Source organism: Parasteatoda tepidariorum, chromosome 3, assembly GCF_043381705.1.
Source record: "Parasteatoda tepidariorum isolate YZ-2023 chromosome 3, CAS_Ptep_4.0, whole genome shotgun sequence".
In the NCBI taxonomy this organism is placed as follows: Eukaryota; Metazoa; Arthropoda; class Arachnida; order Araneae; family Theridiidae; genus Parasteatoda; species Parasteatoda tepidariorum.
The window spans coordinates 19,830,825-19,845,260 of NC_092206.1; the positions used below are offsets into that span (position 1 = coordinate 19,830,825).

At 29.4% G+C, this 14,436-nt stretch overlaps 1 pseudogene; it reads right to left on the bottom strand.

The window, feature by feature from the left end:
• Positions 1-9,049: 9,049 nt before the first annotated feature.
• Positions 9,050-11,100, bottom strand: LOC122270750 (uncharacterized; annotated as a pseudogene).
• Positions 11,101-14,436: the final 3,336 nt, after the last annotated feature.

The following is a 14,436-nucleotide window of genomic DNA, read 5'->3' on the forward strand; positions in this document are numbered from 1 at the left end:
AGGAAGTTAAATAAAAATTATTGATTTCACATAAATTATTTAGTGCTAAAGGGAGCAATTTGATTTTTCTGTTCTGATACGTTAATTTGCATTAAAAGTAATTAAAGATTAATTTATCTTTTTTAAAAAAAAACTGAAGTGAGCTAGTAAATTGGTAAAGTTGTAGAGATTTGACCATTTCGTACGTTATCCCGCTTCCTATACTGTTAAATTATCCTGGACTTTACGCTACCCTTTTAAAGAAAATCTCGCTCTATATATTTTTCTTACAAATCAAAATCATTTTTTCCCTACAAAGCTTGCTTAAACTTTTTCTGAATTTTCTTTTCTTCTTTAAGAGGCTTGTTTATTAACTGTCATTAAACAGCCGACCCAATCCTGGGTTTACGACTACCAACGTGCAACTCCGTATCTTTGTGATTTTGATCCTAGTCCTGAAGACAAGGGAGTTCCTGGATCAGTACTCCCAGAGGGAACATGGAGGACTTTGTAACCTGAGAGATTTAACATGCATCAGTCTCCATTAACTACACAGAGAGCCTTCGGCCGATGGGGAACGGACTCACGATCTCTTCGACATGGCCCCAGTGCCCTACCAACCAGGCTATCCCAGCCCCATATTAACTGTTTGTTGATTTTTTAACGTTCTTGTTATTTATTGCCCTTTTGTCAGTGAGAGGGGATTTCTTCCTAGAGTCAAAATTAGAAGGGCAATGCACAGGAAGGGTGGTCAAAGGAAGAATGGGAGATTAAATTTGCGAGTGGAATTTTTTCCAACAAACATAAATTTTTGAAAAATATATTTATAATTCTTTTAGCCCGATTTTAGGTTATCCTGTTTCGTACGTTTTTTAACGCTAGTCAGACAGAAAACGTAGAATCGGGGTTCCACTAAACATAGGCTATGAAAAATATGCATAGTCAAGTTAAGAATAATAGGCATCATTTAGTCCCTTCTTATTAACTTCAGCTTTCAATTTCTCAACCTGATTATTAATTGTTATAAATTACTTTTTATGGGTCTAGATACCTGTGTATTCACTCTTTTCTGAAGTGGAAATAATTAGATGGAATACATTAATTATGTCTATTAACCTAGCATGACCTCTCAGAATAAATATACCACATAAAATGAAGTATTCAAATATACTTTATGTGTAAAATTAAATAATTTAAAAACATATAATATCAATAGGACAAACACTTTTATTAGATGTCCCGACCTATCAAATAAAATCTGCTGAGTACAGTTGTAAGATATTTTTATATGGAAGACACAAATTATGATAAGGAAAAGTTTCAATGTAATTCGATTGACTTTGGATTCAGAATTTTTGTAGATATTTTACGCAAATGTTGTTCTACTGAGAAATAGTTTAAACTAATTGCTATTTAAACTAAATAAGTTAATAAATTTTTTTTAACCATCATAACTCCAAAAAGTTTAGAATTTGTATAATCTGTAATGTTCCATTGCTTGAGGATGTTACTTACCAAACTTAGATTTTTGTTGATACTTTGTCTGGTTGTTGTGCTGTTGTTTGCCAGGGAGCAGAACTGTTACCTTAGACTTATACATTTGTTGTTAGCATCAAATTCTGTAATATAAATTGCTCTTTCTCTATTCTATTTGTTTTTTTAGTAAGCAGACTTGCTGCTGGCAGGTATCTGATTAAGTTTGGATCGATGAACAACATTTTCGCTGAGGTCTACTCCTACATATTTGAACTGGAAATATCTGTTTGAGACGCATTGTGACCACTTTTAGTAATTATCATCGAAGTTCATTTTGACTGTCTGAAGGAAAAGATGGAGAATCCGTTGCAGCTATTGTGAGGCTTTGCCAAACTTCTATGCTACAACATAAAGTAAGGATTAGTGTCCCTGATGTGCTTAATTGATAATTCTGGTGAATTTTATTTCAACTGAAATTCTCTACAGTTATATGAACTTGTGTTCTAAAAACTTTTTGGAAGTCTGTTGAATTCTTCCACTTAAGCATATTTATTGTTCTATGAGTTTGTGACATTTTGCCAGTTCTGCTAACTGTAGAGGGATCTTTATATATTACTAATACATCATGTTTTGTAGTTTGTTAAAAATAATTAAGCACTCCAGAGACAATAATCTTTACTTTGTTGTGTTGTAGCGTAGACTTTCTGAGAATTCCTCTCAACAGTTGCAGGAATGAGATTTCAAGTCTTTTCTTTTAGAATGCTATCAGATATTGAAGATGAGTGTGTCATTCTTAGTGGTCACGCTACTCTCAATCTGGGTATTTTCAATTCAAATCTATAGGAGCAGGCTTCTGTTAGAATGTTGTTTGTTCATCCAAACCCCCAGGTGACAAAATCTTAATTACTTACTAAAAGAATGAATGGATGAGAGAAAGATTCCAACACCAAATAGTATTTTAACCTAGTGTGAAATTGATGTCAACAACAAACATATATAAGCAGGAATCTTATATTTTTGATTGAAAAAAACTTCAGAATCATTACATAACACTTTTATTTAATTTGTCCATGTACAAGAAGTTCTCTTTTCTCTTGCAGGTGGAAATCTTGAATCCTAGAAATAGTACACAAGTCAGATGTACTCAGTGATATCCCTAGGTTTCTGAAGGAGGGCAACTTAAAATGAATGGAGGTTGTTGCAGATAATGGGGTTCTAAAGGCTTGAAAAAATATCAAGCATGTCTGTTTTTATTTGTATTTCTTGAGATATCTCCTTTTTAAATCTTATATTATACTTTTTGAACATCTTGTTTTTTAAAAAAAGAATGGTGAATTCATGTGTTTTTCGGAAGAATCGCATAACCTAATACAAAGTTGTGAAAAATATGTATGTTATTAAGGTCATAACACTAGTCATCCTGTTGTTTGGTTTTGAAGGCCGATATAGTACGGTACATAACCTAGATGCGTCAGACTCTATTAAGCATTTTTTTGTTGTTGCTAAGGCCGTCATTATGTAAACCACCTGTAGGCACATCAAAGCTTTTAAGGATACTAATACAGCCGACATTTGAAAAGATAGTAAAAATATTAGCATTTAAGCGTGATAAAAGATAACACTTACTACTGTAGACAACAGGATAGCAATTGCCACAGAAAGGCTCTTTGTCAGAAAATCTAGAATGAAAAATCCAAAATAAATCTGTTTCAGTATTGCCAAAAATGCAATCTTAAAATATTGCACTATTCTAAATACATACTGTGGAAAATGTGTTAAAAGTCCGCACATGATGTTTCAATAGTATGATAACATAATTGACAATAAACGAGGCATAAAAATGCTAAAATTAAAGAATAGAGAGCAGCTGTTTAACATTAAATTATTAGGTGCTTTAATGTTGGAAAGCTTTCTTATAAACAATTGGGCAAATTCAAAACCAACTATTTTTTTTTATCTAATTGGTTAATGATTGTTAAACAGTAATTAAAAAAAGGTTTAAAAATTTCACTCCAGCCGAGGGTCTATTTAAAGCTTCCACACCATATCATTATGTGATGATTCGTATTTCATAATCTCAGATTATTTTTTTTCTCTTTCTTGTGTCAGCTATGGTTATATCAAAACTAGTTTTTGTATATATATATGTATATAATTATTTACATGAGAATAAAGATTTATTTAAATTTTTTGTCATCTTTGTTGATCACATAATAGAATTGTGTTGTCTAGGAAAATAATTGTTTTCACAGGCTGAATAAATATTTCTAAGATTTGTAGATATACTTTTCAACTTTATAAATGATGTAATTTGGAAACAAAACAGGATTCTTTAAGCTAATATACTTTTGTTGGTGTAAATTTGAAAGTAGCTTAAAGACCCAATATTAAAATTACCTAATCCACAATTATCATTAGCAGTAATTATTAAGCCCCAATGAGCTATTACGCTGAATAAATAGCACAATTAGTATAACCATCCATTATTAAAAGAATAAAGCAATATCATTCAGTAATTCTCAGTACTGAAATAACTTGCGCTTAAATGGCAAAAAATTTCAACTCAAACACAATACAAATATATAACTATGCAAAAAATAAAAGTAATTTTTATTTTATTTTATTAAACTATTTATTATTGTTAAAACTAATTTATAGTAGTGGGACAAAACAAATCCTACAATAAATAGTGCTTAGAGTTTAGGTTTGTGCTCATTAAGCATAATTATGACTGAAATGATGTATTAAAAATATCTGAATTATTAAAAACAAGTGATACTTTTTCATTTTTACACTGTAGATTCATTACAATAATGTGACCCTTTTTTTACCTTATAAACTAAATTTTTTTTTTTTTGGCCTCTATAAATTAGATGAAATAATAAAATAATGTTTTTTTTTCATATATAAAGCTATATTTAAGACAAAGTAGTTGATAAAGTACATGTTGATGTTTTTTTTTCTTCTTCCCTCTCAAACATTTGTTGTTGTTACACATCGCCCTAGAGAAGGAAAGCCTAGACCCGGTCCAGTAGGCCCCGTCGCGTCAGTTCCCCAGATATCTGCAGAAAGTCCCGATCAACCAGCAACTGCTTATAAGAAGCGCCAAGGCAAAAAAGGTGATCAGGACTAGCAGATTGTGAGCAGGAACAAGGTTGGAAAGTCTTCTCCCCATTTTGAAACCTTAAACATTTAAGATGGTGACTACGAAATCTGGCCATGGCCGAGGGCCGCATTCAATACACTAAATTATACTGAAAGCGCAATAAAAAAATTAATTAGTAACTTTTTTACGGATATAACATTTACCAAATTAAATTTATATTCTTAAATGCATATTTATTTAAAGTTATACTTTTGAAAATTACATTTTGGTGTGTATTTAATTAATGTCTAATTAATATATTAATTGACTAATGTAAATTTAATAAGTCTATTTACTTACAGCAATTTTTTTTTTTTTTTGCCTATTGCACACAATAAATGTCTATTAACATTTAGAAAAAAGCATTTAATAGTTACCTGGTTTTATTGGAATAAAAGTTTGCTACTTGAAGGCTCCATTGAAACCAAAATCACGGAAGATCTCTATAGTAATAGTTGTCTAAATGGTGGTGAGAGTCTAGCCGTCATTGCTGTTGTCTACATAGCCTGTATACCATGCCAAGAAAATAGTATTTAACAGCTTATCTGCAATTATTTAAAAGTTTAAACAAAGCTGTAAGCCATAACTATAATATTTTAAGTTCATTAAAAAAAAAAAAAAAAAAAGATCAACTAAGATTTTATTTTAACTTGAAATATATACATACCTTATAATGCAACAGTAAATAAAAATCTAACACTAGAAAAGACTGAACATTGTTGTATACCTAGAAAGACTGAAGGGAAACACTAACAGGAAAAAGGTTAGCCTGGAAAAACTTCCTGAGAAAGCCAAGGCCCTCCTTAGGTTGTTTATATTCAGATCCACATTCAAAATCTTTAAATATGATCATAATTAATTGATAAAAAAAAAGAATTGATTAACGAAATCCTATGGTATTTTATTCGCTTCGGTAAGTAGAAATATTTGATTGAAAGGAACATAGGTTTCTTTGATACTTGAGTTTTCTTTTATTTATATATATGTTGAAGTACTCGTTTTTAAAAAATGAATACTGGGGTTATGGGATACTTAACATACATAACGGGCCACTTTAGCCCCTCCTAACACACCAGATATAAGGTTCTATATATATGTTTCCATCAGGCTCGCACAATGAACGATTAAAAATAGTTTTAATGTATAGAGTGTTTATTACCAAAAATAAAGTTTGGGAAGATTAGCCTCAGACCACCTACCTGATATGGATATTTAAGTAGATGGAAATCATGAGCACCATCTAATGAGACAATTGGCTTTTATCCCAATGACACAAGGAAACATGGGTTAATGGTGGGTTAACAGTAAGAAATATTTTGTTCATGTTATAAAATGTAGATCTTTCTCATCAAGATGTTCTCCACAAAAGGGAATTTGTTTTGAGGTTTGGCAAAGGGGTTCCATTTTCTTTTGCAGGACATTTAAATGTACAGAGTTTAACTATTTGGAGCTGAATGTAGTTTGCATGAATTGATTGTTTTTTGATAAAATTTGCATATGGGCATTTTTTAATAGGATTAATATGGCAAGTGAATTTAGAATGTGAATAATAATGTTTTGACTCACCCTTTCGATTTGTGCTGACTTCATCATGCATTTACATGGTTTTTCAAAACATTTTTTTGGCATTTAACCGATGTATTTCTTAGCAATATTGAAAGTCTTTCAAACTATATGGTCTATGAATTTCCAACCATGCACATGAGTAATCACCTATCTTTTTCCGACCACCTTCGTTCGATTTTGCATTGGTTTCATTGTTTCCTGTGGTTTTTCAGCTGTAAAAATTTTGATGCCACCTTTTTTGGCATTGAGATAAACAAAATTCATTAAGTACTGAGTTTTTTAAACTGATGATTGTTAAAAACATATTCGAGAACAGAAAAAAAAACATCTTTCAAACTCAATTTTCAGACTGATTTTTAAAAAAATATAAATATTGAAGTATAAAAAAAAGTCCGATAGTAACTAAAAAGCTAAAAATATAGTCGCCACTCAAAATTTATTCGTCGACAATAATGACCGAATTTCACGATGTCTGCATATGACAATTATGAATTCAAAAGCTTGATGGCAGGCATTAGGCAACCTAAGGATGAACGACTCTCTTATTTTAGAAAGAGGGTCAAGTCTGAGTAATTTTGAAGAGTGTTATATGTGATCGTGAGCATACAGAAGTTTTGAATTCCTTTTTTTTTTGGTATTTAATAACATATGTTAATAGCAAATTTCTTTAAAATCTGTCAAGCAGTTTTGGAGATTTTTTGACCAAGCCTGAATATTCTCTTACTTTTGGATTTTCAAAAGTGGCGGTGTTACTAAAAGTATACGTCCTCCTATTTGAAACCAGGATACCAAAGAGCATATACAGGGTTCATACTCTACTTTAAAAAAAAAATTCAAGTACTTTTCAAGACTAATCATAAAATTTTCAAGGACTTAAATTCAAGTAAAAGATAGACTAAAATTTAACATTTTAAACTAAAATGATATGAAAAAAATAATTAGTACTGAAAAATAAAACTTCCATTCCTCTCTCTTTACTTCGAAAAGTAACCCTAGTATAAAAAAAAGCAAAGGTGCTCTGAATTTTACATAGGGCCTAGATATAAAGAAGTTAGATATACAACCTCTGAATAAGCAGATTCGAACAAGTCATGAAGAAAAAGAAGCATTTTAAATGATCTGTACAATAAAAAACAAACAAACTACAGTAAAGAAAAATAGAAAACACACTATTTAAAATTGTTTAAAGATATTTATTTTTAAAAAACTCATGTCTCATATGAAGTGTAAAGAACATTACCAAATACACCAAGTAATTGTTGAATATCTGTGATAAAATATGATGAAAAAAGGAATCAAATAAAGTCCCTGAAAATTAAATTTTAATAAAACAAAATGCTAATTAATATTAAATACATAAAGAAAGAGAAGGTTATTTCCAATATCATCTATATCATGATAACAAGAACAAGTCAAGGATTCAGAATAAAACATTTAAAAAAAAATTGTTTAGCAGAATTAAATTAGTAATAATTTTCAGCTGAATTATCACAAATGTGAAATAAATAAGTACTAGATTTAAATATATACAAGACTCCTAAGCTATATGCACTGAATACACAGTAAAAATTTTCCAAATCATTAATAAAACTTGAAAAAAATAATAAAATACATAAAAACTGGATAAAAGAAATGATGAAAATTAAAGGCTCAAACTTTAATAAAACAAAATGCTAAAGTTGTAATGATATTTACATAAAGATGTAACCAACTTTAAAAACACATATCATAAAGAAAGAAAAGGTTATTCTGAAGATCTTCTATATCATGTTAACAAGTACAAGTCAAGGATATTAGTAAATTTTAAGCTGAATTAACACAAATGTAACTTAAATATATACAAGAATCCTAAGCTATATGTACTAAATACACAGTAAAAGTTTCCAAATGATAAATGAAACTTGAAAAAAATAATAAAATATATAAAAACTGGATAAAAGTGATGAAAATTAAAAGTTTCGTTAAATTCTATTTGAAGCAAAAAAAAAAATAAACGATAATTGAAATTCCATGTTAAAAAAATTTCATCAATTTTTGAAATACATAATTTGAGTGACATAGAAATAAAAAAAAATCATTAACATGTGTTTATGAAAATATTTTAAAATTACATTTAAATTATTGAAGATATGACAAACAAACATATACTAATTATTAAGTAAATATATACAAGACTCCTAAGCTATATGTACTAAATACATAGTAAAAATTTTCCAAACCATTAATGAAATTTGAAAAAAATAATAAAATACATAAAGACTGGATAAAAGAAATGATGAAAATTAAAGGCTTTGTTAACTTCTATTAGAAGCAAAAAAATAAAAAAATAAACCATAATTAAAATACAGTTTTAAGAACATTGCATCAACCTTTGAAATACGTATTTTACCAAATAAAGCCTTTGAAAATCAAATTTTAATAAAACAAAATGTTAAAGTTTGATGATATTTACATAAAGATGTAACCAACTTTAAAAACACATATCATAAAGAAAGAAAAAGTTATTTTCAAGATCATCTATATCATGTTAACAAGTCAAGAATATTAGTAAATTTTAAGCTGAATTAACACAAATCTAAAGTAAATATATACAAGAATCCTAAGCTATATGTACTAAATACACAGTAAAACCTTCCAAATCATAAATATAACTTGAAAAAAATAATAAAATACATAAAAACTGGATAAAAGTGATGAAAATTAAAAGTTTCGTTAACTTCCATTTGAAGCAAAAAAATAAACGATAATTGAAATTCCATGTTAAAAAAATTTCATAAATTTTTGAAATACATAATTTGAATGACATAGAAATAAAAAAAATTCATTAACATGCGTTAATGAAAATATTTTAAAATTACACTTAAATTATTGATTATAACATTATTTATAATAGAAATTATTTATAAAAACTTTCAAATTTTTTTTTCCCTCTTGGTTTCGGTCAATTCACTAATTCTTTCATCTATGGTTTCAATTTCGGATTGCTTCTCTTTTACTGTCCTTCGGAAGCTATTCGCCTTTTTCACCAACAATATGTTTTCAGTTGTTTCAGCTTTTTCTAGCAAGCTGTCAGCTGATTTGCTAAGTTCAGTCACAGTCTTCTCCAGACAAATTTTTTTTGACTGCAGTTCTTGGAGCTCCTGATCATTGTTGGGTCTTTTTTTACTTTCTATCTCTCTCTCTTTTGCTTTAAGGTCAAGGTGATGACGGTACTTCTGCCTAGCACCTCTGACAGCAATCTTCATCTCTTTGGTGATATCAATTCCCTTTGCCCCCCCACAGGATAACAACGCATCTTTCACAAGCCTTTTTGCCACATAAGTCTCTTCTTTCAAATTATCTACTTCAACCTACCGGTTGATTGAAAATCCTCTCTCTACAGTAGCCTGCCCATGGGAGAGAAGTAAAAGTTTCTTGACAACACTCCACACTTTGGAATACTCATGGACACACATGTGTTTCTTCAAAAACTCATCCAGTCGTTGAGTTGTTTGGTTGAAGTCTCTAAACTCAACACTTACTCCAACAGAATTTAAAAATTCCAAAAGAATAGTATCGCATTCCGCATCATTGACTTTTCTACACCTAGCCAATTCTTTCAAGATGATAGCCATTTTCTTATATGTTTTATCACTGCTGTGATACATCCTCCTGGGGTCTAGGGATGCAAGGCATCGAACTAACTGATTAGATAGGGGTGATTTTTCTGCTATTTTTTTCACAATGGCAATAATGCATTTTTGACAGTCATGCTGAAGGTCCAGACCAGCTTTATCAGTTACCTGCTTCTGTGCGAGCAGTTTCTTCAGCATATTTCCTGCAACAAATCCAATTGAAACTTTGCTGATGCTGCTTTTATGATTACTGAAATCAAAATTAGCAAAGTCGCAGTGCTCTTTCATTGCAGTCACAGATTCATTCTTTAAGACTTTGAAAGTATCCAATAAATTTAAAATCATCTTTCTCAAGTCCCCAGACAGAAAAGGTAGCATCGGCCAATCCTTCTGATATAAAGTTAAAAAGGGCTGAAGAATTCTAATTACTGACAGAAAAAAATTAAGTTTCACAGGAAGAATTATGTCCCTGCATGAAGCAACTACAAGCAAATAAGATTTGCTGCTGGGTTTGTTTAATTTCCCCTTTTCAACAGAAGAAATGTATAGTTTTAAGTCATCCAAAATGTCTAAAGCTCTTTGTGCAGCTGGTCCATTCTCCAGCCATCTATGGCCACAAAATTTGAGAGGCATCAATTTACTTTCTGATGCTTCTAAAAAGTCTTCTTTCCTTGCTGGAGCATCTTTAAATAGCCAATGAAGGCTTCTCAAAAAATCGTCCAAATGCCATTGTGTCTCAACAAATCCTCTTTTAAAGCCGTTATTCACAACATGAAGACTACAACTACCTACATTTGGCAGCCGAATTGATTTTTAAGTTCGTCTGAAACAAATCGAAGATCTTCCAATTTACATAAGGCCCATCCATAGAAATCCCCATTAAATTTTAAAAATCCAATTTGCTGACGGTGGTGAGAAGATGAGACACCGTGACATCAGCTGTAGAATGGCCTAAAAAACTCGAATCAACGTACTTGGTGACAACATTTTCCTCACCCCAAAATCTGACTAAAACATCCAACTGCTTGGATTGCAGAGACTTATTTAAGCTCTCATCAAACATTAAACAATATTCACCTGAGAGTTTACAGCTCTCAAAAACTTGCGACTTAAAATATGGTGCTAAGCCAAAACACAAATAATATGAAGCTTTATTGGCCCCACACGAAAAAGATCTAGCTATCACACTGTCGCTAAACATGTCTTTAAATATATCGGCAATTGTTTGACATGAATTAAAAGAATAATTATTTTCAATGCACTTTAGCACCCATCTTATCTCAACATGTGTACTATTAGTAGTGCCAAAATTCAAAACAGCACTAGTCAACTTAAGGTGGAATGGACTATAGTGAATAGTTCTGCTTATGAAATTAAGGGCAAATGCTGCCCAAGAGATGATTTTCCAGAATTTTAATCACTTGAAGAAGAAAGTTTTTTATTTGTTTTAAAAAATAAGATTTTTTTCATTTTATTTATTAAATGGATGTTGGTTGCTCAAAGAAGAAAATAACTTCGTAACTAATATTTACATTTACTTCCTGTCCCCCCTCAATAAACGTGTTTAATTACATTCTGATTGGTATTTATACGACACTAATGCGATAGGTACAAGATAGATTAAAAAATAATATATATTTCATACAAAAATTTCGTTTAATTAATTTAGTATCCTTTGTGCTACTAGCTAATCACAAGAATTTTTTGCATAAAAATACTTCCCAACATAAAGTAAATATCCAAGAGAAAATTTTTCACCCTAAAACAAAACTTTCTTATAATTATAAATATTCTCAGGATAATATTAAAATTAAACAACTTTCGCCAGTTAAACCAGGACATGAAATTTCAGCTCAAAAATATTAGACTGAATAAAATTTTCAATCGCTACTATAAACAATTTTGAAGATTTTAACAGGTGAAGTATGAAAAAATGATTTGTCATTTTTGTTTCAAATAAAAGAAAAATAACACGATCACATGCCTCCCCACTTAGACAAAACCTAAGCTTACCATTGTTCGACTTTTCATTGCAATATTGAAAACCATACTATGGAAATATTTGCCATTAACACTAGGCTTGCTCTAAAATAAACTGTTAATTTCCTTATGAGCTGAACTGAACAGTTGTTGTCAGCAATTTTTTCGAGTACAATTTTAACAAATAAACTAACCTTGAAACATTTAATATTCTAAGCAGAGGAAATGTAATTTATTACAGAACTGGCAGCGCAATTCAAATAAACATTCGATATTTCAAAAGACATATTTTCAATAAAAGTAATATGTACAATAAAGTTAAAGAAAATAAGTATACAAAACATATTTGTGAATAGAATTAGTTTATGAATTTAGAATATAAAATAATTTTAAGAAAATTATTCATAACAATTCAAAAGCAAATTTATTTTTAATACCAACTTGAAAACATACATAAATTATGAATTAGAATTTGGTCCCTTCTTCCTGCCAAACGTAACAACTACATTAACAAATCTGCGATTGAATTGCATTCTTCGTTTAGCTCGACCAGTCCTCTTTTTCTTTTTTTCTTGTTTTTCTACCTGTAAAATAAGTTGGAAAAAAATTAAGTATTATGCACACAAAAAATTTAATTTCCAAACATCATTACATTAATAAGTGTTTCGAAGCAACCAGCAATTTTAATTTGATTTCAAAACAGTCCACAGCAACAGCAATTATGAGAATAATGCTGTTTACTCTTACCCTACTTCTGGCAAGAATAAAAAATGTTTCTCTTCTTTTATCTTTAATGCAGTATAAAGTGATTTAAACATCAATGAAACAGACATAATTAATATAACCAATTTTCTACTTTGGCAGCAATTTTGTAGAATATTATTAGAGAGATCATTAAGAATATTATTTAATACACTGCATTTTTTTCTTCATGTTTTGATAACCAGCCTGAACAAAGATCCCCTCTGAGTTAACCTTTCTGTTAACTTTTCTTTTCTGAGAAACCTTTCAGTATTTATTTGTTATTCAGGGCCGGCAGAATGAGAAAGAAGTGCTTCCCAAGACCAGCATACTTGAAGTTTTATACTCAAGGGTACGTACATCCAGTATTACGAGAGTACCAGCCGCAATAGAAGAATTACGCAGTTGCACATGTTATCATGGTCCTGAAGCGCTTAAAAATGTAGATTGGCTAATAACCTTAAACTGCAAACTTAGTATTTTGTCTAATGAGATTCAATACCTCTTTTAATTAAATAATTACCAATAGAGTTTCAATAATTTCCAAATGGAAACATAGGGACTATGCAGGTAAAAAATTTTATGAAGAAGAAAGTTAGTGAACAATAAAATACTCGATTGAAAATTCTGAAACAACTTATCTAGTATTTACAGGGTTGCCACAGAAAAAACGAACAAAATAGTTGCTTCTAGTACCCTAAAGCATGAAAATAAGTCGCCTAAAATTATGAAAATAGTTACCTAAATAAGAACAAAAATTTTTCAATAATATGACTAAAATTTTATTAAATGACTTTATTGTAATATATCATGATCCATTCAGTCAAGTTGACGACCAATATGATAATTATTAAATAAACGTTCTTTATATAAAAAAATATTTTTATATAAAAAAAATTTGTATAATTGCAGAACATTAAACTTTTAAATGCCAGAATTAATGAAAAATAATAATTTTTTGCTAAAAAAAAAAAAAAAAAAANAAAAAATAATAAAATACATAAAAACTGGATAAAAGAAATGATGAAAATTAAAGGCTCAAACTTTAATAAAACAAAATGCTAAAGTTGTAATGATATTTACATAAAGATGTAACCAACTTTAAAAACACATATCATAAAGAAAGAAAAGGTTATTCTGAAGATCTTCTATATCATGTTAACAAGTACAAGTCAAGGATATTAGTAAATTTTAAGCTGAATTAACACAAATGTAACGTAAATATATACAAGAATCCTAAGCTATATGTACTAAATACACAGTAAAAATTTTCCAAATCATTAATAAAACTTGAAAAAAATAATAAAATACATAAAAACTGGAAAAAAGTGATGAAAATTAAAAGTTTCGTTAAATTCTATTTGAAGCAAAAAAAATAAATGATAATTGAAATTCCATGTTAAAAAAAATTTCATCAATTTTTGAAATACATAATTTGAGTGACATAGAAATAAAAAAAAAATCATTAACATGTGTTTATGAAAATATTTTAAAATTACATTTAAATTATTGAAGATATGACAAACAAACATATACTAATTATTAAGTAAATATATACAAGACTCGTAAGCTATATGTACTAAATACACAGTAAAAATTTTCCAAACCATTAATCAGGGTTCGTTGATATATATCAATGGATATATATCATGATATATATCAAGATATATATCCGATATTTATTTTGAAATAAATATCATGATATTTTCAGCAAAGTTTCTAAAATATCCCCCACGTTATTTCAAGATATCTTTTAATCACTACACAAACTCATGCTACCATTCACACTATCTTTACTTCCTATAAAAAATCTTGTTTTAAATTGCACCTGCTCCCACTTACCCCCTACTAAAAATTCATTCTTAGACTGAACCTGTTCTCATTCACCCTATGATGGTTAAGTGGCCAAGGTAGATAATTTAGTAAATGATTTAA